General features: G+C 39.2%; 1 protein-coding gene across 2 annotated transcripts in view; it reads left to right on the top strand.

The window, feature by feature from the left end:
• The window catches only part of MCUB (mitochondrial calcium uniporter dominant negative subunit beta), a 98441-nt gene that overhangs the window by 59304 nt on the left and 17702 nt on the right, over positions 1-21435 (top strand). The window lies entirely within an intron of this gene.

Below are 21435 nucleotides of genomic sequence, written 5' to 3'. Positions count from 1 at the left end.
CACAATTACATATAAACAGCAGCTTCTAAAATACTTAATTTAGATGGAATTAAGCACAGTAAAAATGCTGTCTCCTACAGGAGAGTTCCAGGGTGGTCCAGTCCCTGGGCTGTGGCCTTCCTTTCTCGTGTGTCTATTTTCTACATTCTTCCCGTGTAGTAATAGATTTGGACATACAAGGGTTTCACAGTTTAAAAAAAGTATTTGAAATGACTTGTCTATTTATTAATTATACCCTTGAACAGGTCCTGGAAGAAGGTTTGGGATTTGCCCAAGGGAACATAGCTAGAGTGAGTCAGTGAGAGAACCAACAGGAAAAAAGTCCTAGGGAGCTGATGCCTCTGCATGAATTTCCTGTTTCACCATGCTCTGACTCCTTGATAGGTTAATTTCTGAGAGAATTCTTTTTCTTTTCCTTTCTTTCCTTTACAAGTCTTTTAACCTTATATTGTATGTACATAAACTCTTAACTGCCTCTTGATACATTCAAAATGCAGGAAATAGAAGTCTAATGAGCTTTTACTATTATACTGAAATAACAACTTGCTGTTGTTAAAAATGATGCTGTTTTGACATATCATAGAGCAAAACTGAACTTGAGTCTATTGTATTAAATACTTTATTTCCTCTTTCCGGCATCAAACCCACCAGTTCTCTGCTCGGCATGCCTCACTGTGCGAGTGCCTGCTTCTCATCTCTTGGCTCTGCTGACCCTCCACTGAGTACCTTCCCCTAGGCCTTTCTTCCCTTACACGTCTGCCTGTCTTGCACTTGTAATCTGCCCCATGCCCCTTAGCAACCGATTACACACTTTTTTTTTCCTTCTGAGGTTCTGTTGTCTTCATAGCCAGAGGGCTGGTTGCTTGAGGGTGAAGTGTTCAGTCCCTACTGTGGTCCTAAACTCATATACATTCTGTCCTTACCAGTTGGGCTAATTGTCTGTTGGTTTGCATATTATGGTTTCACTGAATCACCTTAAAAATAAGCATTTTTTCCTATATTTAATTCAAAAGAGCTCAGCTGGAATTCCATTCACCTCTAGTAGCTTTGTTTGTAGTGATGCTTCCTAAGGCCCACTTGACTTCACATTCCAGGATGTCTGGCTCTATGTGAGTGATCACACCATCGTGATTATCTGGGTCGTGAAGATCTTTCTTTGTATAGTTCTGTGTATTCTTGCCACCTCTTCTTAATATCTTCTGTTTCTGTTAGGTCCATACTATTTCTGTCCTTTATTGAGCCCATTTTTGCATGAAAATTTCCCTTGGTATCTCTAGTTTTCTTGAACAGATCTCTAGTCTTTCCCATTCTATTGTTTTCCTCTATGTCTTTGCAGTGATCACTGTGGAAGGCTTTCTTATCTCTTCTTGCTGTTCTTTGGAACTCTGCATTTAATTGGGAATATCTTTCCTTTTCTCTTTTGCCTTTCACTTCTCTTCTTTTCATAGCTGTTTTTAAGGCCTTCTCAGACAACGGTTTTGCCTTTTTGCATTTCTTTATCTTGGGGATGGTCTTGATCCTGTCTCCTGTACAGTGTCACGAACCTCTGCCCATAGTTCATCAGGCTCTCTGTCTATCAGATCTAGTCCCTTAAATCTATTTCTCACTTCCACTGTATAGTCATAAGGGATTTGATTTAGGTCATACCTGAATGGTCTAGTGGTTTTCCCTACTTTCTTCAGTTTAAGTCTGAATTTGGCAATAAGGAGTTCATGATCTGAGCCACAGTCAGCTCCTGGTCTTGTTTTGCTGACTGTATAGAGCTTCTCCATCTTTGGCCGCAAAGAATATAATCAATCTGATTTCGGTGTTGACCATCTGGTGATGTCCATGTGTAGAGTCTTCTCTTGTGTTGTTGGAAGAGGGTGTTTGCTATGACCAGTGCATTCTCTTGGCAGAACTCTATTAGCCTTTGCCCTTCTTCATTCTGTACTCCAAAGCCAAATTTGCCTGTTACTCCAGGTGTTTCTTGACTTCCTACTTTTGCATTCCAGTCACCTATAATGAAAAGGACATCTTTTTGGGGTGTTAAGTCTAAAAGGTCCTGTAGGTCTTCATAGAACCTTTCAACTTCAGCTTCTTCAGTGTTACAGGTCGGGGTATAGACTTGGATTACCGTGATATTGAATGGTTTGCCTTGGAAATGAACAGAGATCATTCTGTTGTTTTTAAGATTGCATCCAAGTATTGCATTTCAGACTCTTTTGTTGACTGTGATGGCTCCTCCATTTCTTCTAAGGGATTCCTGCCCACAGTAGTAGATATAATGGTCATCTGAGTTAAATTCATTCATTCCAGTCCATTTTAGTTTGCTGATTCCTAAAATGTCGACATTCACTCTTACCATTTCCTATTTGACACTTCCAATTTGCCTTGATTCATGGACCTAACATTCCAGGTTCCTATGCAATATTGCTCTTTACAGCATCAGATCTTTCTTCTATCACCAGTCACATCTATAACTGGGTGTTTTTGTTTTGGCTCTGTCTCTTCATTCTTTCTGAAGTTATTTCTCCACTTATCTCTGGTAGCATATTGGGTGCCTACCAACCTGGGGAGTTGATCTTTCAGTGTCCTATCTTTTTGCCTTTTTATATAATTCATGGGGTTCTCAAGGCAAGAATACTGAAAGTGAGGTGATGGAATTCCAGTTGAGCTATTTCAAATTCTAAAAGATGATGCTGTGAAAGTGCTGTATTCAATATGCCAGCAAATTTGGAAAACTCAGCAGTGGCCACAGGACTGGAAAAAGGCAGGTTTCATTCCAATCCCTAAGAAAGGCAATCCCAAAGATGCTTAAACTACCGCACAATTGCACTCATCTCACACGCTAGTAAAGTACTGCTCAAAATTCTCCAAGCCAGGCTTCAGCAATACGTGAACCAAGAACTTCCAGATGTTCAAGCTCGTTTTAGAAAAGGCAGAGCAACCAGAGATCAAATTGCCAACATCCACTGGATCACTGAAAAAGCAAGAGAGTTTCAGAAAAACATCTATTTCTGCTTTATTGACTATGCCAAAGCCTTTGACTGTGTAGATCACAGTAAACTGTGGAAAATTCTGAATGAGATGGACATACCAAACCACCTTACCTGCCTCCTGAGAAATCTGTATGCAAGTCAGGAAGCAACAGTTAGAACTGGACATGGAACAACAGACTGGTTCCAAATAGGAAAAGGAGTACGTCAAGGCTGTATATTGTCACCCTGCTTATTTAACTTATATGCAGAGTACATCATGAGAAACGCTGGGCTGGATGAAGCACAAGCTGGAATCAAGATTGCTGTGAGAAATATCAATAACCTCAGATATGCAGATGACACCACCCTTATGGCAGAAAGTGAAGAAAAACTAAAGAGCCTCTTGATGAAAGTGAAAGAGGAGAGTGAAAAAGTTGGCTTAAAGCTCAACATTCAGAAAACTAAGATCATGGCATCCGGTCCCATCACTTCATGGCAGATAGATGGGGAAACGGTGGAAACAGTGGCTGACTTTATTTTTTGGGGTTCCAAAATCACTGCAGATAGTGACTGCAGCCATGAAATTAAAAGATGCTTGCTCCTTGGAAGAAAAGTTATGACCAACCTAGACAATATATTAAAAAGCAGAGGCATTACTTTGCCAACAAAGGTCCATCTAGTCAAGGCTATGGTTTTTCCAGTGGTCACGTATGGATGTGAGAGAAAGCTGAGTGCCAAAGAATTGATGCTTTTGAATGTGGTGTTGGAGAAGACTCTTGAGAGTCCCTTGGACTACAAGGAGATCCAACCAGTCCATCCTAAAGGAGATCAGTCCTGGGTGTTCATTGGAAGAACTGATGTTGAAGCTGAAACTCCAATACTTTGGCCGCCTGATGTGAAGAACTGACTCATTTGAAAAGACCCTGATGCTGGGAAATACTGAAGGCAGGAGGAGAAGGGGATGACAGAGGAAGAGATGGTTGGATGGCATCACCAACTCAATGGAGATGAGTTTGGGTGGACTCTGGGAGTTGGTGATGAACAGGAAGGCCTGACGTGCTGTGGTCCATGGTGTCACAAAGAGTCAGGCATGACTGAGTGACCAAACTGAACTGAGCTATATTTAATTTGATCTTTGTGTCAGTGTCCTTTCAGTTTTCTTTCTTTCCTAAAATAAATTACTGTATGCCAGTAGACCTAAAAGAGCATGTTGCCATAAGATTTGTTCTGCATATAGTTATTTCCAGGGGTGACTTACTGAGTGGTGATGGTATTTTTAGTTGGTTTTTATTTTTTATTCCCTTTGAGTCTTCTGTCATTGCCAGTTTCTGTTTCAGCACCATCTTGATAGGTGTCAGGGTGTGGTGGCAAAGTGAATGTCAGGCCCTGAGGCTGAGACTGCAAACTGATGACTATGAGACTATGATGGAGGCAGTAAGATGTGGTTAGAATGTAGTAGAGCTTTAAGAGGCAGACAGAAGATAGAAATACATCCATTGTGTTTTAGGAAGGAATCCAAAATGAGATATATAATTACAAATTCATAACTTTAGAAATGACAGACGCAAAGACATACCTTTTAAAGTTTAAGTCATCCTGGTTTTAAGCTGATGTCTTTTGTTTTGCTTTATTAGAATAGAACATGATATTTTACAAAAAAATTTTTTAAAAACCTGTAAGTAAGCCTGCAGTGGGATAGAGTGAAAGCGTTTTGTGTGTTAGTTTGCAGAATTTGAGTGGAGTTGCCAACTGTGCTACTCCGGGGGGCCCTCAGCCTTCTATCACCTCAGACATCCAGGCGTCAAAGCCAGGAAGACAACTTGATTAGCTCCATCTAGTTAAGCCTTTCATATCTTGATTCTCTTCGTTTGAGATAATTCTGGATAACAATTAGCTTACATAAGGAGCAAACAGTTGGTAAATATTCTTATCTGAAAGGCATCTCCTGTAGAAATTTTTTTCCTATGTGATGTCTTTCTCTGAGCTCTATTATACTTGATTTGTTCTCTCCATTATATTTCCTCTCATTATCCCTGTATTAAATCTATTATTGTAAAGAATTATAAATGTCATTTCAAGAGTCTAGTTCAGATTTAGCTGATAATCTTGAAGAATAACATGCATTTAGGAAATACATTGTACCTAAGTTTAATGCATTTTCAGAGTGAACATACCTATGTTATATTTATCTGGGTTTTATCAACACCCTAGAAATCCCTTATACTCCCTTTTAGTCACTGCTTAAATCCTGAAGTATTTGCCTGTTTTTGAAATTTATAAAAATGGAATCTTGGAGCATGTACTCTTTTGTACCATTTTGCTTAGCATATGTGTGAGATTCATTCATGTTGATTGCTACAATATTCCATCTGATGAATACCTCCTTTTTTATAATACCAATGAAGATTTCTGTAGTTTCCAGTGTTTGCTTATTATAGAGAGTGCTTCTATGAATGTTCTTATATTTGTCTTTTGAGCACATATGCAATTATTTCTCTTGTTTTATATCTAGGAGTAGATTGCTGGGTCATTAAGTATGTATGTATTTGGAGATATTGCCAGTTTTCAAAGTTGTAGATTACACAATCAACCAGCAGTGTTTGAGAATTCCAGTTTGAACACAGATTTTAGTCTCAGATTCCTGGCTTGGGAATCTGATCAACCCAGCTTGGAACAGATGTCTGTTCCATTGTGATGAAGGGGCTGGGGCTCACATAATACAGACCTGATCTGGGGGCGTCCATCATTACTACATTTGAAGCGGAACTAGAGGCAGTTTTTAGAACATGGAAAATTGTATGATCTAGGTCGATATCCTGAAACGTTTTATCATGTATATAAATTAGATGCACAAAGAGAGGCTCTGAACTGGACATACATACCGCTTTGAGTCATCAGGAAAATAGTGTAATTGAAGGCATGTGGCTACATGAAACTAGTGACTAGTTCCACTAGCACATAATGGAACTCTGGGAAACACTGACATTTAAAGGGTGACAAGACGAGGAGTCTCTAAAGAAGGCTGACTGAGAAGACGTGATCAGAGATCCAAGGGAACATGATCTCATGGAAGCCAGAAGAGACAATGTTTCGAGGACAAGTGTAATCAAGAGTGGTCGAGTATCAAGTGATCAAGTATGATGATTGCTCCTTTGAAGTCCGTGACCAAGAAGTTTTCCTTTGTTTTAGAGATAAGGAGAGCAGTGACTTTCGGAAAGTAGTTTCAGCGAAACGATAGAACAGGAGCCAGATTGCAATAGGTAAAGAATGAGTGAAAGCTAAGGAAAAAGGACAAACCTCGACAGCATATTAAAAAGCAGAGACATTACTTTGCAGAGAAAGGTCCATCTAGTAAAAGCTAGTAAAAGCTATGTTCTTTCCAGTAGTCAGGTATGGATGTGAGAGAAAGCTGAGCGCCAAAGAATTGATGGTTTTGAATGTGGTGTTGGAGAAGACTCTTGAGAGTCCCTTGGACTGCAAGGAGATCCAACCAGTCCATCCTAAAGGAAATCAGTCCTGAATATTCATCGGAAGGACTGATGCTGAAGCTCCAATACTTTGGCCACCTGATGCAAAGAACTGACTCATTGGAAAAGATCTGATGCTAGATGTAAGGCAGGAGGAGAAGAGGGTGACAGAGGACAAGATGGTTGGATGGCATCACCACCTCAATGGACATGAGTTTGAGCAAGCTCCAGGAGTTGGTGATGGACAGGGAGGCCTGGTGTCCTGCAGTCCACAGGGTCGCAAAGAGTCAGACATGACTGAGCAACTGAACTGAACTGAAGGAAGTTAAGACAGCATATGTGACCCACCCTTTGAAGTCAGCTAACTAAGAACAGGGTAGAGATGGAAGGAAGATAGCCAGAAGGTAGGAGATGTTGGAGTGGGCTTACTTGCTGATGGGAAAGATCTGATTGGGAAAATATTCAGAAAAGTGAGGTCTCTGTTGTAGCAGGAAGGGATGGGATGCTGGGCTCAGGGGAAATGTGTTAGCCTTAGGGGGAACAGAAAAGGACTTCACCTCTGTGACAGTAAGAAACTGGGGAAGGATGGCTGGATTGGTACAGAAGTTTGAAAGAGTCTGGTCACTCAGCACATAGCAGATGCTCAGTAAATATTTGTTGACTTTTGTTGAGTGGAAGACTTCGTATTTTCAGGCATTATATGCTGCAGTTTCATTTGTCAGTTCCCCACACAGCCAGATCTCCTGTGATAGAGATCTGCTTCTTAGTTTCCGTCACTCAGGGGAACAGTCACTTCCACATTCCCACAGCAGAGTGTGTCATAGCTTGGAATTCTGTGCTTGCTAAAGAAATCCAGATGTTTCCTTTATATAGCACTCATGTGTTTCCCATTATGGAACTACCTGCTTTGTCATGCAATGATCTTCAAGTACTTCTCCAATATATAAAGTTGTGACTAGAAACATATGTGCTGATTTAAATAAATACATATGTATATATTCATTCTAATATATATGGATATTATGTGTATTCATATATAAATATACATGCTGCTGCTGCTGCTAAGTTGCTTCAGTTGTGTCCGACTCTCTGCGACCCCATAGACAGCAGCCCACCAGGCTCCTCTGTCCCTGAGATTCTCCAGGCAAGAGTACTGGATTGGGTTGCTATTTCCTTCACCAAAAGATACACATAAATGTACATAAATATATACATATATGTATAACACATACTAGTCCAGACCAAACACTATCTAAAGAAATATCTTTAGTTTGGGAAAATACATAATAATTACATTGACTTGGTAAAATATTATGACTGCATTTTTGGAGCTGTTTTTTGACCTTGAGCCATGTTATTTTGAATATCTTTTAAAGGTGGTAAGAACTCACCATTTGATAGTTTTGAACAGCCAAATGTTAGGAACCAAGTCTGTTGCTTTTTCTTATCCAGCTTCTGTCTTAAATCTTTTTAAAGTAAACCACAGGATCTAATGATATCTGTGGGATACAATCAAGCAGTCCCTGAGAGAAGCAGTAATAATGGAGTTTACACTTGTGGACGTGGGAAGGGCAAAGGTAAAGAACACATTGTTGTTGAAAGCCTGCTGCTGAGACTAGTGTCACAGGGAGTGCTTTTGTAGCGAAGTAGTTAAGGTCCTCCTAGAAAGGCTTCTATTTGGAAGTACTCTGATTTTATTTGTTTTTCTCTATCAATGTATCACTGTTGCCTTTCAGCTAAGAAATTTATTTCTTCTCTCCGATTTATATTTCAGTTCTCTGATTTATATTCGTTATACAAATCAGGCTAGTTCCTGCTACTGACATTTATATATCAATATCTCTTCTTTACTTCACATGGAAAAGTTGTTTCCTTTTCAAATGAGGTTGACTTCTTTTTAGGCCATATTTTCTACTTCTTGATACTTGTCATTTTCTTAATATATTTAGAATATAAGGTTGGAGCACAAAAAGCTGCTATTGCTACTTTAAAGGGATGAAAACTAAAAACTTAAGTTTTTTTCCTTCAGTTGCACTCCCTGACTTATTTTTAGTGAAATGGCGTGTAGCGGAGTTATGGTGATATACTCTCTACTAGACTTTAACACTGAAAACACTTGGCCATTGTTAACATTCAAGAGAAGTAATCATATTCAAATTTGACTGTGTAGGTCAGTTTATTTTACGAATAGCTGATGCTATCCTGGAAACATGAGGCCCTGACTGGGTTAGTAACTGACAGACTCCTCAAGGTGGGTCATTGATGGGATGTAAATTGAAAGAAGCAGCTGATTTTGTGTGACTCAATTTTCAAATAATTAAACTCTGCGTGTGTGGTGGGCTTGTGTAAGATTTTCAGAATGATCTTAAATAATATCCTGCTAAGAAATGGTTGTTGTAGGATAGATACGATAGTTTCTCTTTTAAGCTTTATTGACATATGTCAGAAGAATAACGATAGTCTTAGAGTTCCTAAGAACTTGTAAAGGGTACATGAGTTTTTGTGCTTTTTAAAAAAAATTTTGTGATTAAAAATATTTTAATTCCTTAAGTAACCATAGCTTCCCAGTGGTGTGCAAAAAAGTTTTTTTTAACATTTGACTTCTTGTTAATAGGTCACTTCTCTACATAAATGGCAATATTGGTGTTTGACTAAGCCTATTACTTTTAGCATTGTTTTACTTTGAAACAATCACCAACTGTAGAAAAGTTATACAGACACTTTGTATCTGAACTAATTTGAGAATAAGTTGTTGACATAATGCCATTCCCTCTCGAATGCAAGAACATTTTCCAGCTTAACGATAAATGACCATCAAAATCAGAAAACTAACCTTCAGTTCAGTTCAGTCGCTCAGTCGTGTCTGACTCTTTGTGACCCCATGAATCGCAGCACGCCAGGCCTCCCTGTCCATCACCAACTCCTGGAGTTTACCCAAACTCATGTCCATTGAGTCAGTGATGCCATCCAGCCATCTCATCCTCTGTAGTCCCCTTCTCCTCCTGCCTCCAGTCCCTCCCAGCATCAGGGTCTTTTCCAATGAGTCAGCTCTTCAGATCAAGTGGCCAAAGTACTGGAGTTTCAGCTTCAGCATCACTCCTTCCAGGACTGATCTCCTTTAGGATGGACTGGTTGGATCTCCTTGCAGTCCAAGGGACTCTGAAGAGTCTTCTCCAACGCCACAGTTCAAAAGCATCAATTCTTCTGTGCTCAGCTTTCTTCACAGTCCAATTCTCACATCCATACATGACCACTGGAAAACTAACCTTACCACTATCTAATTCTTAGACCCCATGCAAATTTTGCCAATTTTTCCAGTAATTGGGAACTTTTCTGTTGCGAAAAGTTCAGAATCACAGTTGAGTTTAGTTATCTCCAGTCTGAAATAGTATCACATTTTTTCCCTCAACTTGTGATGGTTTTGACTCTTTTGAAGATTACAGTTATTCTGTAGGGTGTCTCTGTTTGGGTTTGTCTGTTGCTTCCTTCCAGTTTGACTCAGATTATACATCTTCATCAGGAATATCACAGAAGTATTACATGTGTTCTGTCTCACAGCATGACATCAGTTTGCCCCGTGACTGATAATGTGCATTTGATCGCTTAATTGAGGTCAGACTTCTCTTTTTTGCAGTTACTATTTTTCCTTTGGTATTAATGCATTTGTTTGGAGGCATATTAAAACTGTGTTAAGTATCTTGTTCCTTATCATTTGTTTACTTCATTATATCAGAGTGGGCTCAATATATTGTAATCTGTTACTATCATTTAATGCCTAGATCATTCCAGATTTGATCATTGAGACTCCTTTCAAGCTGACTGATGCACCCTTTTAACATGTCTCCCATCATTCATTGAGCACTTCCTTGCTTTCCAAGTTCATCTTGTCCTTTTCATGCCCAGCCCTGGAATTAGCCATTTCTCCAAGGAGCTCTGATTCCTTTTGGATAAGAATGGTACTTAGAAGCCAAGATCTTGATGCTATATGTTGTCATTATTGACAGTGGTACTGTTCCTTTCAAAAAAATATTGTATTTATTTTTATATAAAACTTAAATCTTTTACATTTATATATACATATACATTCAATCTTTTTTGAAGTTCTATATGTATTTTGTTGGTTTTATTTATATTTTTAGATGTTAAAAACCGTGAATTCATACCAATACTTCCAAATTCATTCCAGTAGTACAGGGTTTATTCCAATTTTCTCCCTTTCCATGGCGTAGCTCCCTTCGTTGACAGAGTACATCTGACTTCTGTTATTCTTGACAGTAATATATTTCCTCATTTGGTCAGTTTTCTGGTATGTGACAGCCTTTCCCTGCATGCATGCCTTCCTCACCCGATTTGGGCTCCAGCATCTTGTTCTGAGCCTGCTTCCCATGCAGATGCCCTCTTCACCCATTCAGGCTCTGCTGCCCCACACCAACCCCCCTTCACTTGTCACCATGCTCAGGCTGCAACACCCCCATGCCAGCTGCCCCTCTGTGTGGATGCCCTCCAGCCACACTTGGACTCAGACTCCCAACCTTGGGCCCCTCCTCTCCCCATGAGAACCCTTCTCAGAAAGAATCTTTAAATGAGTCCCAAGCATAAAACTGAAATTAGGCCTCTGCTGACATACTTTGGGGAATCCCAGAAGCAGAAAGATGAAAGAAAATCTTTCAGAAAATCTTAAATTTATAGTTGTGTTTATAGAGGTCAGAAGGCAAAGGAATATCTTCAAGGTTCTGAGAGGAAGTAACCATCTGGAATTTTATATCCAGTAAACTATCCTTTTCAACAGCATTAAGTTTGAGAGATTAAAAGATTCTTATTGAAAGTTCTCAGGAAGCATGAAATTGAACACAGAAGTGAACAGGATGTAAGAAGAAATGGAGAGCAAAATAGTTGGAAACTTACAGGTGAATCCAGGAAACAACCACTGTAGAAAACAACATAAGATGCCATTTTAGTCAGTGAAAGTCGCTCAGTCGTGTCCGACTCTTTGTGACCCCACGGACTATACAGTCCATGGAATTCTTTAGGCCAGAATACTGGAGTGGGTAGCCTTTCCCTTCTCCAGGGGATCTTCCCAACCCAGGGATTGAACCCAGGTCTATTTGGGGGGGGGGGTCTAAAAAATAAGGTCAAAATAATTTGTTTTTAATTGTGATTGGTACTAAGATCCTGTTGTTCAGCCATAGGATAGAGAAATTTACATTCTAAGGCAAGTAAGAATGTCAGAATGTAAAGGACAAACACTAAAAGGACACAGAGGGAAAAAACCCCAAATACTTCCAAACTAACAGAGAATGATAATGGAGTCTAAAGGAATAGTTAGATTATTAGAAGATAAGAAAAAAGAAGGAAACAAAAGACAATCACTATAAACAGAAAGCACAAAATAAGATGACAGATATCCAAATGTATCTGATATAGCAACAAATATAAACAGATTAAATTCAACAGGAAAATGACAGAAATTAAATTTATAACATAGACGAAGGGTTTACTACTCAACATAGGCTCTCAGTGAAAGCACTGATCAAAGCTCTAGTGAGCAAAATTTAACATGAAAGGAATAAGGATGCAGAAGAAATGTTGAACAAGGAAATGAGTAAAAGACAAACATAGAAAAGAATGGAACTCAATAATTTTAAACCATACTTTATGTACCACCTACGGTGCAGTTTCATGGAATGTGTGAAGCAAGCAGATGAACCCCTTGGTTATATAACTGTTTTGCTTTGAAGCTCATCCTTGGGTTCATTAGTTTTCTACCTGTGGTGCATCGTGATTTTCTGCAGAACCTCACACTGAGTTTCAGGCTTTCATGATTTCTTTTTTGCTTCCCTGGATAAAAGCAAAAATCAAACTGTTATATAGCAACTCTCTTTTGAGGAACTCTTCTAACTTGTCTCTAGATTGATATTTTAAATCTGGCCAACAAAAATTGCATTTTGTAACACATACTAGGCATTTATCTTAATTAATGTCCCAGTCTCTTTCACATGCTACATGAATAATCACTGTTAAAATAAATTTTTCTTTTTGATCTGGGCAGACTAAGAAGAGTAGTTAATACATAGTGAGATTGAAACAGAAAAGGTACAGGAGTAATGCATACAGTACTTGGTTCATAACCAATAATAACTTTCACCTATTGACTGTAGAGTCTCAGCCAGGCCCCATTTATATCCCTGTAAACCCTTGGCATTTAAGCCAGTCATCCTTTGTTTCCTGTACTGATCTCAGCAGGAACCCTGAAATTATATTCTTGTGTGTGTCTTTATGTGTATTTCTTCCTTTCTCTCTGCTTCCCTTCTTCTCCTTTCCTTTCTCTCCTTCTTTCCTTCCTTTCTCCTTCTTTCCTTCTTTCTTCCTTTAACAAGGAAATGGCTTTTGAGAGCAAAATTCTAAAGAAGGATTACAACCCAGAGAGAAGATACTAGACTAATTTGCTTGTCCCACTCTAGTCTGTTGCAAAACATATCAAAACATTAGAATATATTGGCAGAGAAATAAATATTACAATTAATAAATTGGTTTCAACATTATTGTGTGAATGCAATTAAGGTTTGTTTGTAATAGAAGTAGCAAATGTTTTATTCTCTGGTTCAGTTCACTTACACCTGGGAGCCTTCTGTACATGGGTTTCAATAGTGTGGAGCTGGTATTAACAGTTGTTTCTGTCTTCCCAGGACCCCTTCTTTACTCTTCACCTGAAAGCAGAACCCACTGCTCCGCACAGATGTGGGCACAGCAGGTGCTAACCTGAGCCAGGACCCCTTTTCCCACAGGATGAGAATGCAGTGAAGCAATTTAAAAGGGGCGGAGGGGTTCCTAACTGCTTGACTGTGCTCACTCATTAGCTGTGTGACTTTAGACAGATTACTTAATCTCCGTGTGTTCCAATACTCTGATAATTAAAATCTGAGAAATAACCTGCACATGGATGTTTATAGCAGCTTTATTCATAACTGCCAAAACTTGAAGCATTCAACTAAGTTAATCAATAGATAAATTGTGATACATCCAGAAAAAGGGATATTAAAGCATTAAAAAGAAGTGAGTAATATAGACAGTAATATTGTGTTAGCAAGTTCAATGATTATAGGAAACTAGATCTTAATTAGTCCTACCACAAGAAAGAAATAATTATGAGATATGATAGAGCTGCTAACTCTCGCTACAGTGGCAGTTATATTACAATATATAAATGCATCAAATCAACATCCGAACACCTTAAATTTACAGGATGTTATATGTGAAACATATTTCAATAAAAAATGAAAAAGAACAGAGAAATGAGTTATCAAGCTATGAAAGGACATTGAACCATCTTAAATGTGTATTACTAAGTGAAAGAAGCCAATCTGAAAAGGCTGCATACCATATAATTCCGACTATTTGACATTCTGAAAAAGGCAAAACTATGGAGACAGTAAAAGGATCTTTGGTGGCCAGGGGTTAGAGAGGAGTGAGTGTGAGAGGCAGTGATTAAGGGAGAGTTAAAAAAAAGCTTTGTGATGTATAAGATGGAGAATTTCTGAGGAGGAACTGGCCCTTGTAAGGGATGATCACTGGACTGCAGTGGGGGGGAGGGATGCAATGGTGGTCTCAGATGAAGTTCTGTAGGCTTTACAGAGGGAACATGAGCGTGTTCAGAGTAAGAGTTGACATGCAGGGTGGGTACACCAGGCAGGGCTTCCTAGGCAGGATGGAAATAAGTGTGAAGACAAGGAAGCATGAACAGTGTTCCTTCCTTGAGAAATACCCTCGGCATATCTGAAATAGAGGGTTGGGAGGTGGGTGGTGCTGGTATTGGTAAGGGGAGGTGGGAGAAGCTGATGAGAATCGGCTCGTGGAAAGTATACTTTGGAATGATTTCCCTTTGCAACAGAGAACAAATAGAGGTTTTTAAATCTTGAGTTAGTTTGACTTTATGTAATTTTAGAAAATTAGAGACCTTAACCTGGAATGGATTGGTGGAAGAGACTGGTTCGAAAGTCATAACAGTGATCTATGGGAGATGGTGAGGATCTGAACTAGGGCAGTGGAAGTGGAGATGGAGAGGGGAGGATGGATCTGGGGGTGCTATGAAGTAGAACCAGTACGCCTTAGTGACCATTCATTTGTAACTACTGGTCTACCAGGTGACTTTATGGACTATTAACTGTTTGAAGTAACACTCAGGCCTCTAGTTCTGATGACTGGTAATTAGTGGTGTATGTCCATCAAGGAGAAGATCAAGAAGAAGAAAGAGCTCAGTTGAGGAGCTACTGAGGTTGTGGTACCTGTGGGCTGTCTTGGTGAATATGTCTGGTGAGCCTGTCTGGGGATGAGCCTCCAGAGGGAAACTTCTCATTCCAGGGATGCCCAACTGGGTCTGTTATTGTTTGATTCTGAACTTCATGCAGGTTTGCTTGTTTGGATTCAGATTAATAATTTCATGGTTATAGTGAGTAAAACAACATGAAAAAAATAAAATATTACTCCCAAAGTTTGATAATATGATATCAGGATTCTAAAACTATTACTACCTTATGATTCAGTCATTCTACAGCCTACCCTAAGGGAAAATATCCTAACATAGATTTACCTGCAAAGATGTTTTGAATCAGTTTAGTTGTAATGGTGAAAACAAAATACAATATATATAGAAAATAAACTAGAAGATATGTGTGTGTGCACTAAGTTGCTTCAGTATTGTCTGACACTTTGTGACCCTATGGACCATAGCTCACTTAGGCTCCTCTGTCCATGGGATTTTCCAGGCAAGAATACTGGAGTGGGTTGCCATGTCCTCCTCCAGGGGGTCTTCCTGACCCAGGAATCAAACCTATGTCTCTTATGTCTCCTGCATTGGTAGGCAGGTTCTTTATCACTAGCGCCACCTGAGAAGTGAGACTGTAGATAATGACCTTATTGGTGACTTTTTTCCCTTCTTTTTGAGAGTCTGTGATTTATAGATTTTCTAAAATGAGCATGCATTAAACTCTCTGACATGGAAAAAAGTTTGTAGAATGTATAAAATGTCCAACAATAGGTAAATAGTAAATTCTGTTATACCTGTGGTATATGTGGTTATGGAGCTATTTATTTTGTTTATGAAAAGTTTTTAATGAATAAAATGCTTATAAAACACTAATGATTAGCACTATGATTATATAAAGATATATACCTCTGGAAAGGCTGGCATAAGCTAGGGGTGGTGGGATTGTGGATGCTCATTTTCTCTATTTGCAAGTTTCCACAATGATTTTTATTGTATTTCTTTTCATTGTTTTTTTTTTTTTTTAATTTTCTGATTTATGTAGGTTTTTTGCTTCTTTCTTCTACTTTTCTTGAAAAAGTTTGTTCTTTTTTCCTTTTCTACCACTGCAGAAACTACAGATTGTGTATGAATGGTTTCCTTTAAGTGTTTAACATACTCAGTTATAACTTCCCTAACACAGTTGTGGTTTCTCACTATTTTTGCCCTTCTTCTGATGTGATGAGGATCTTCACATGTTCTAAGAATCCACCAGAGATAGCATGCCAAATCTTGTTTAGCTTTCCACTCATTTTAACACACACAAAAAAAAATGGTTTAAAATTTCTTACAGTAAGTAGTTTATTTATTAACATATTTTATAGCTTTGGTTCTGTATTAGTTTCTTGGGGATTCCATAATAGAGTTCCTCAGATTTTAAACAACAGATTCATTTTCTCACAATTCTGAAAGCCACAATTCCAAGGTAAAAGTGTCAGCAGGGTTGGTTTCTTCGGAGGCTTTTCTCCTTGGCTTGCAAACAGCCACCTTCTCTGTGTCCCCACAGGTCTTCCTTCACGTGTGCATAACTGTCCAAATCTCTTCTTATAAGGACACCAGTGATGCTGGATCAGGGTCCACACTCATGACCTCATTTTAACTTAATGACCTCTTTAAAATACAGTCATATTCTGAGGTCCTTGGGGTTAAGACTTCAACATATGTGTCTGGTGGGGAAGGGAGGACACATTTCAGTCCATAACCATATTCTCCTGCCTGGGTTTAGTTCCCTTCTCTCTAGGAAGTTCTTTAGCAAAGATGTGTGGGAAAGAAACTATGCACATCTCTGTACATCTGAAAATCTCTTCACTTCCTTCAACCTTAAGTCATGTTCCTAAATATAATGTTTTAGGTTTATAGTTATTTTCCCTTAGCACCATGAGAATCCTTATACATCCATTTATCATGTATTTATTGAGTCCCTATACTGAGTCAGGTACGCTACTATTCCTGGTGCTGGGAATATACTAGTGAACAGGGAGTATTCAACTCTAGAGGGAGGAAGAAGCATTTGTGCAGTTGTGTGAACATAAGTTTTCATTTCTCTTGGGTATACTGCTAGGACTGGGAATGCCTGGGTCACATGGAAGTGTGTGTTTAATCTTATAAGAAACTGCTGAAAGTTTTCCAGAATGGTTGTACCAAAGGGGACGACAGAGGATGAAATGGTTGGATGGCATCACCGACTCAATGGACATGAGTTTGAGTAAACTCCGGGAGTTGGTGATGGACAGGGAGGCCTGTCGTGATGCAGTCCATGGGGTCGCAGAGTCGGACATGACTGAGCAACTGAACTGAACTGAACTGTACCATTTTACGTTCAATGTATGCGATTGATTGCTTTTTAAAGTTTCTATTTCATTCTGTTTTGTACCTGGGTGAAGTATTGTCTAATTCACTAATTCTCTTTTCTGTTGACTTTATCTAGTCTAGAATTTATCTAGTTCATTAAACTGTGTTTTTTACATGTATATAGATTTTTTTTCCATTTCTAGAAAGTTTAGTTGATCCAACTTACTAATTTTTGTTTTAGTTCTACAAGTTTAATATCATAATTTCTTATTGGTTTTCTGGAAGCTAATTCTCCTGTTTATCTCTTTGAAGACCCTCTAATTTGTGTTAAAGTTAGTTTCGGATGACTCTCTTTACTTTCCCTAAATGGAATTAATATTCTTAATATATTTGGTTCCTTCTTAGCATTTAATTTCTCATACAGTAAAATTCTGGGTTACAGACTCTAAGTAGAAGTTTATTGTTCATTCTGTTCTCACCCCTTTCTAACTAGTGATTTTATATTGCTTCCAGCAAGGCTTTTGTAGCCAGAGCTCAGAAATGGTTCTTAAATTGCCACTTTAAGGTCCCTGACCAGGTTGCAGTGATATTGGATGTATCACAGATTAGGTCATCAGATCACTGGGAATTTTGACTCAATCTTGTCATGGGCTACTTTAGTCTTTCCTACCCCCAAAGAGTCAAACTCTCAGTTATTTCTGTTCTGGACTATTAAAAGATAATTTTGGGGAAAAGATAAAAATATGACTCTCATACAGTTATAAGAATGAATATGCATTAAAAAATTTACTCTCATGATATGAAGGAACCAGGCACATGTTTTATCCAGTTAATAGGAAAAGTCAAAACATCACAAATTTATATGGAGGAAAGAATGTTAAGATGAACTGCAGGTAGAGATAAAACTGGTGTTTGGGATGGGGTGGGGAACTCAATTAGATTGCTACCAGATTAGACAAAATTTGTATACCTACCAATTAGGTACCTACAGTTTACAGATAGTTCCAAGATGGCTTCCAACCAGCCAACAGGGTTGGAATGTAATAACTTGAAAAAGTAGGCTGTACACTCTTCACAGTAGCCAAGGCATGGAAACAACATAAATGTCCATTTACAGACAAGTGGATAAAGATGTGGTACATGTATGCAGTGGAATGCTACTCAGACATTTCTCCAAAGACATACAGATGGCCAAGAGGCATATGAAAAGGTGCTCAACGTTGCTAATTATTAGAGAAATTCGAATCAAAACTACAATGAGATATCACCTATTACTAGTCAGAATGGCCATCATCAAAAAAGCTGCAAACAGTAAAGGCTGGAGAGGGTGTGCAGAAAAGTCCCTTCTACAGTGTTGGTGGGAATGTAAGTTGGTGCATCCACTATGGAGAACAGTATGGAGGTTACTCAGAAGACTAAAAATAGAATTACCATATGATCCAGCAATCCCACTTCTGGGAATATATCCAGACAAAACTATAATTCAAAAAGATACATGCCCTGTGTTCACAGCAGCAGTATTCACAGTAGGCAAGACATGGAAACAACCTAAATGTCCATTAATGGATGAATGGATAAAGAAGACATGGTACAAATATATAATGGAAAATTCTCAGCCACAAAAAGAATGAAATAATGCCATTTGCAGCAACATGGGTGCACCTAGAGATTACCATACTAAGCAAGCCAGGAGGAGAAAGACAAATACTGTGTGATATCATGTGTGGAATCTAAAATATGACACAAATGAACCCACCTACAGAACAAAGTTCCCAGGTTGCGCTAGTGGTGAAGAAGCCGCCTGCTAACTGCAGGAGATATGAGACGTGGGTTCAGTCCCTGGGTCAGGAAGACCCCCTGGAGGAGGAAATGGCAACCCATTCCAGTATTCTTGCCTGGGAAGTTCTAGGGGCAGATGAGTCTGGCAGACTATAGCCCGTAGGGTCGCAAAGAGTCATACACGACTGAAGCAACTTGGCACATGAAACAGACTCTCAGACATAGAGTTGCGGGGAGTGGGGTGGGGGGATGGAGTGGGAGGCTGGGGTTAGCAGATGTAAGCTTCTGTGTACAGAACAGATAGACAAGGTCCTACTGTATAGAGGACCTTGTATGTTCTCCATACTACTGTATGGAGAACAGTATTCAATATCCTGTGACAAACCACTATGAAAAAGAATATGAGAAAGAATATATAATGTATATCCTATGTCCATATGTTATATATATATCTGAATCACTTTGCTGCACAGCAGAAATGAACATATTGTAAATCAGCTGTCCTGCAGTAAAAATATATTGATTGAAAAAAGAAATAAAAATAAAATCATTAATACTCCCTCCCCAAGGAAAGTGTGGTATAAACAGTGCATCATTTTCCATTGAAACCCTTTTCCTGCAGAATGGAGAACCTTAGTGGACTCCCTACTTGCTTGAGTCTTGCTTATCACATTGTTTTGCTCTTGGTGTTGCTACAAGGGGAACGTGGATTCTTTTTGAACATGGAGCAGAGGTGTTGCTTAAGTATTAATTTATACTGTCTTGACTGGGAATTACATCTTGTTTTACTTAATAATAAAGATACATAATCTAAAATATCTTAAAGCTGTCAAAGCAATCTGATCTTGTTAATTGGCCCAACATATGATCATTATACATTTCCTATCCACTAACACCTGCCTACCTTTACTTTGAAGCTCAAAAAGAGCTTTCTCATGTTAGTGCTGTTTTCCTTTTCTAACTAAAGCCCTGGCTCTTTTTCTTTTCTTTTTTTCTACTAGCAAACTTGCCCTTCTGTTTCTCTTACAACCCATTTCTTCCTGAAACTTCCTCTGCCTGCCAGAGATCATGGCAGTTAGTGTATCTTGAAGCTGGGATTCCAACTTGGTTCTGATGGCAAAGCCATCACACTCAACCATCATGACCCTGCAGAAGGATGTAGAGCTGGGCTTGGAGGGAATGACAGGGCCTGTTAGGCAGAAGTGGATAAAGAAGGCGTTTCAATACGTCAGTGGCGCACAGCTCATCCGGCTGGGGCCCAGGTTCCTGCTGAAGGAGAAAAAGTGATGGAGCTGTGGGGGTGGTGGTGGTGCATGTACTGCCCAGAGGAGGCTCACAGACTCTGCCTGACCCTTGCTCGATACTTTGAGTTGTTTAACCCTCATATTGACTCCACAAGACCCACAAGATATGAGTATCTCCACCTAAGGCTTCAGAGAACAGAAGCACAGTCCTATGACTTATCTGTGATCTCCTGCCAGCAAGTGGCTAAACTGAGTTTAGAATACCAGTCTTTTCAACTATGGGGTCACTGTGCTTTCTGTCAGTACTTTATATAAGCTGTTGAAGTCTGCGGGGTTTTAAGTAAAGTGATTAGAATTGTATTTAGGAAAAAGATGCGATGAAAGAGAAGCCTGAGTCTTCTTTTGACCTGATACTGAATATCATTTGAAGGCAGTAGCCCTTGTCCAGCACTAAAATTCGGATTTCAAAATGATTCTATGCTGAAATTTAGAAGTAGTGACCCGAAAGCCACAGAGGGTCTGTTAGAACCCAGCTACTCTGAAGTATGGTCTTCACACCTATAATTTGAGTATAACCCTGGGGCTTATTAAAAATGCAAATTCTCATACCCCTGCCTCAGAGTTACTAGATCAAAAATCTCTGGGAGTGGAGTCCAGGAAGCTGTGCTCTTAACAAGCCCTGTTTATTTAGCAATGGACAATATTAGGGTGTCCCGCTGATTATCAGGTATGCAGAAGCTTGAGAAAGCTTTGATCGTTTTCCCTGGGCACTTTACCTGCTTTCAGCAATTCCTGGTTGTCTAATGACTGCCTCTGCAATGATTTCTTCAATAGTAGTGCAGAAACTTCATCAGCACATTAAGCAGTAGGTACTTTATGAGCATTGTATCATCACTGGCATCTAGGAACCTGACTCATAAACTGTCTTTAGCATTAAATTTAACTCTAGCATAAAATTTAACTTGCATGTGAAGGCGGCAGTATATGGAAAAACATTTGGGAGGCTATACACCAAACCACTGTGAAAGAAAGTTATTCATGACGCTTGTTAAGGACACTGTGAGGTAGACTTTATTCAGGGGGACTGCCATGGTGGGGTTTTGATGTAGGGGAGAGAGACTGGGCTCACTTCTGAATACAACAGGGAAAAGTGGGGATTTATATCCAAGGAGCAGAGTTGGGCACACGGGGGTTGTGGAGGGGCAGGAGGTGGTGGATGGGAAATTACCAAGAGGATAGGGTAATTTTTTGCTAACCTGACCTGGCAGGATTCTTGTTGAAGACAAACTGGGGTGATCAGATAATACCTGGGGAATGGTGGAGGACGAGGAATTTGATCAGATACTGAAGGTTGTGTGTGTGTTGGGGGAGGGCTGGCTAAGCTAACTTGACAA

Source organism: Muntiacus reevesi, chromosome 16 (assembly GCF_963930625.1).
Source record: "Muntiacus reevesi chromosome 16, mMunRee1.1, whole genome shotgun sequence".
Classification (NCBI taxonomy): Eukaryota; Metazoa; Chordata; class Mammalia; order Artiodactyla; family Cervidae; genus Muntiacus; species Muntiacus reevesi.
The sequence above is the reverse complement of the archived record's forward strand: the minus strand, read 5'-3'. Positions and strand labels throughout refer to the sequence as shown.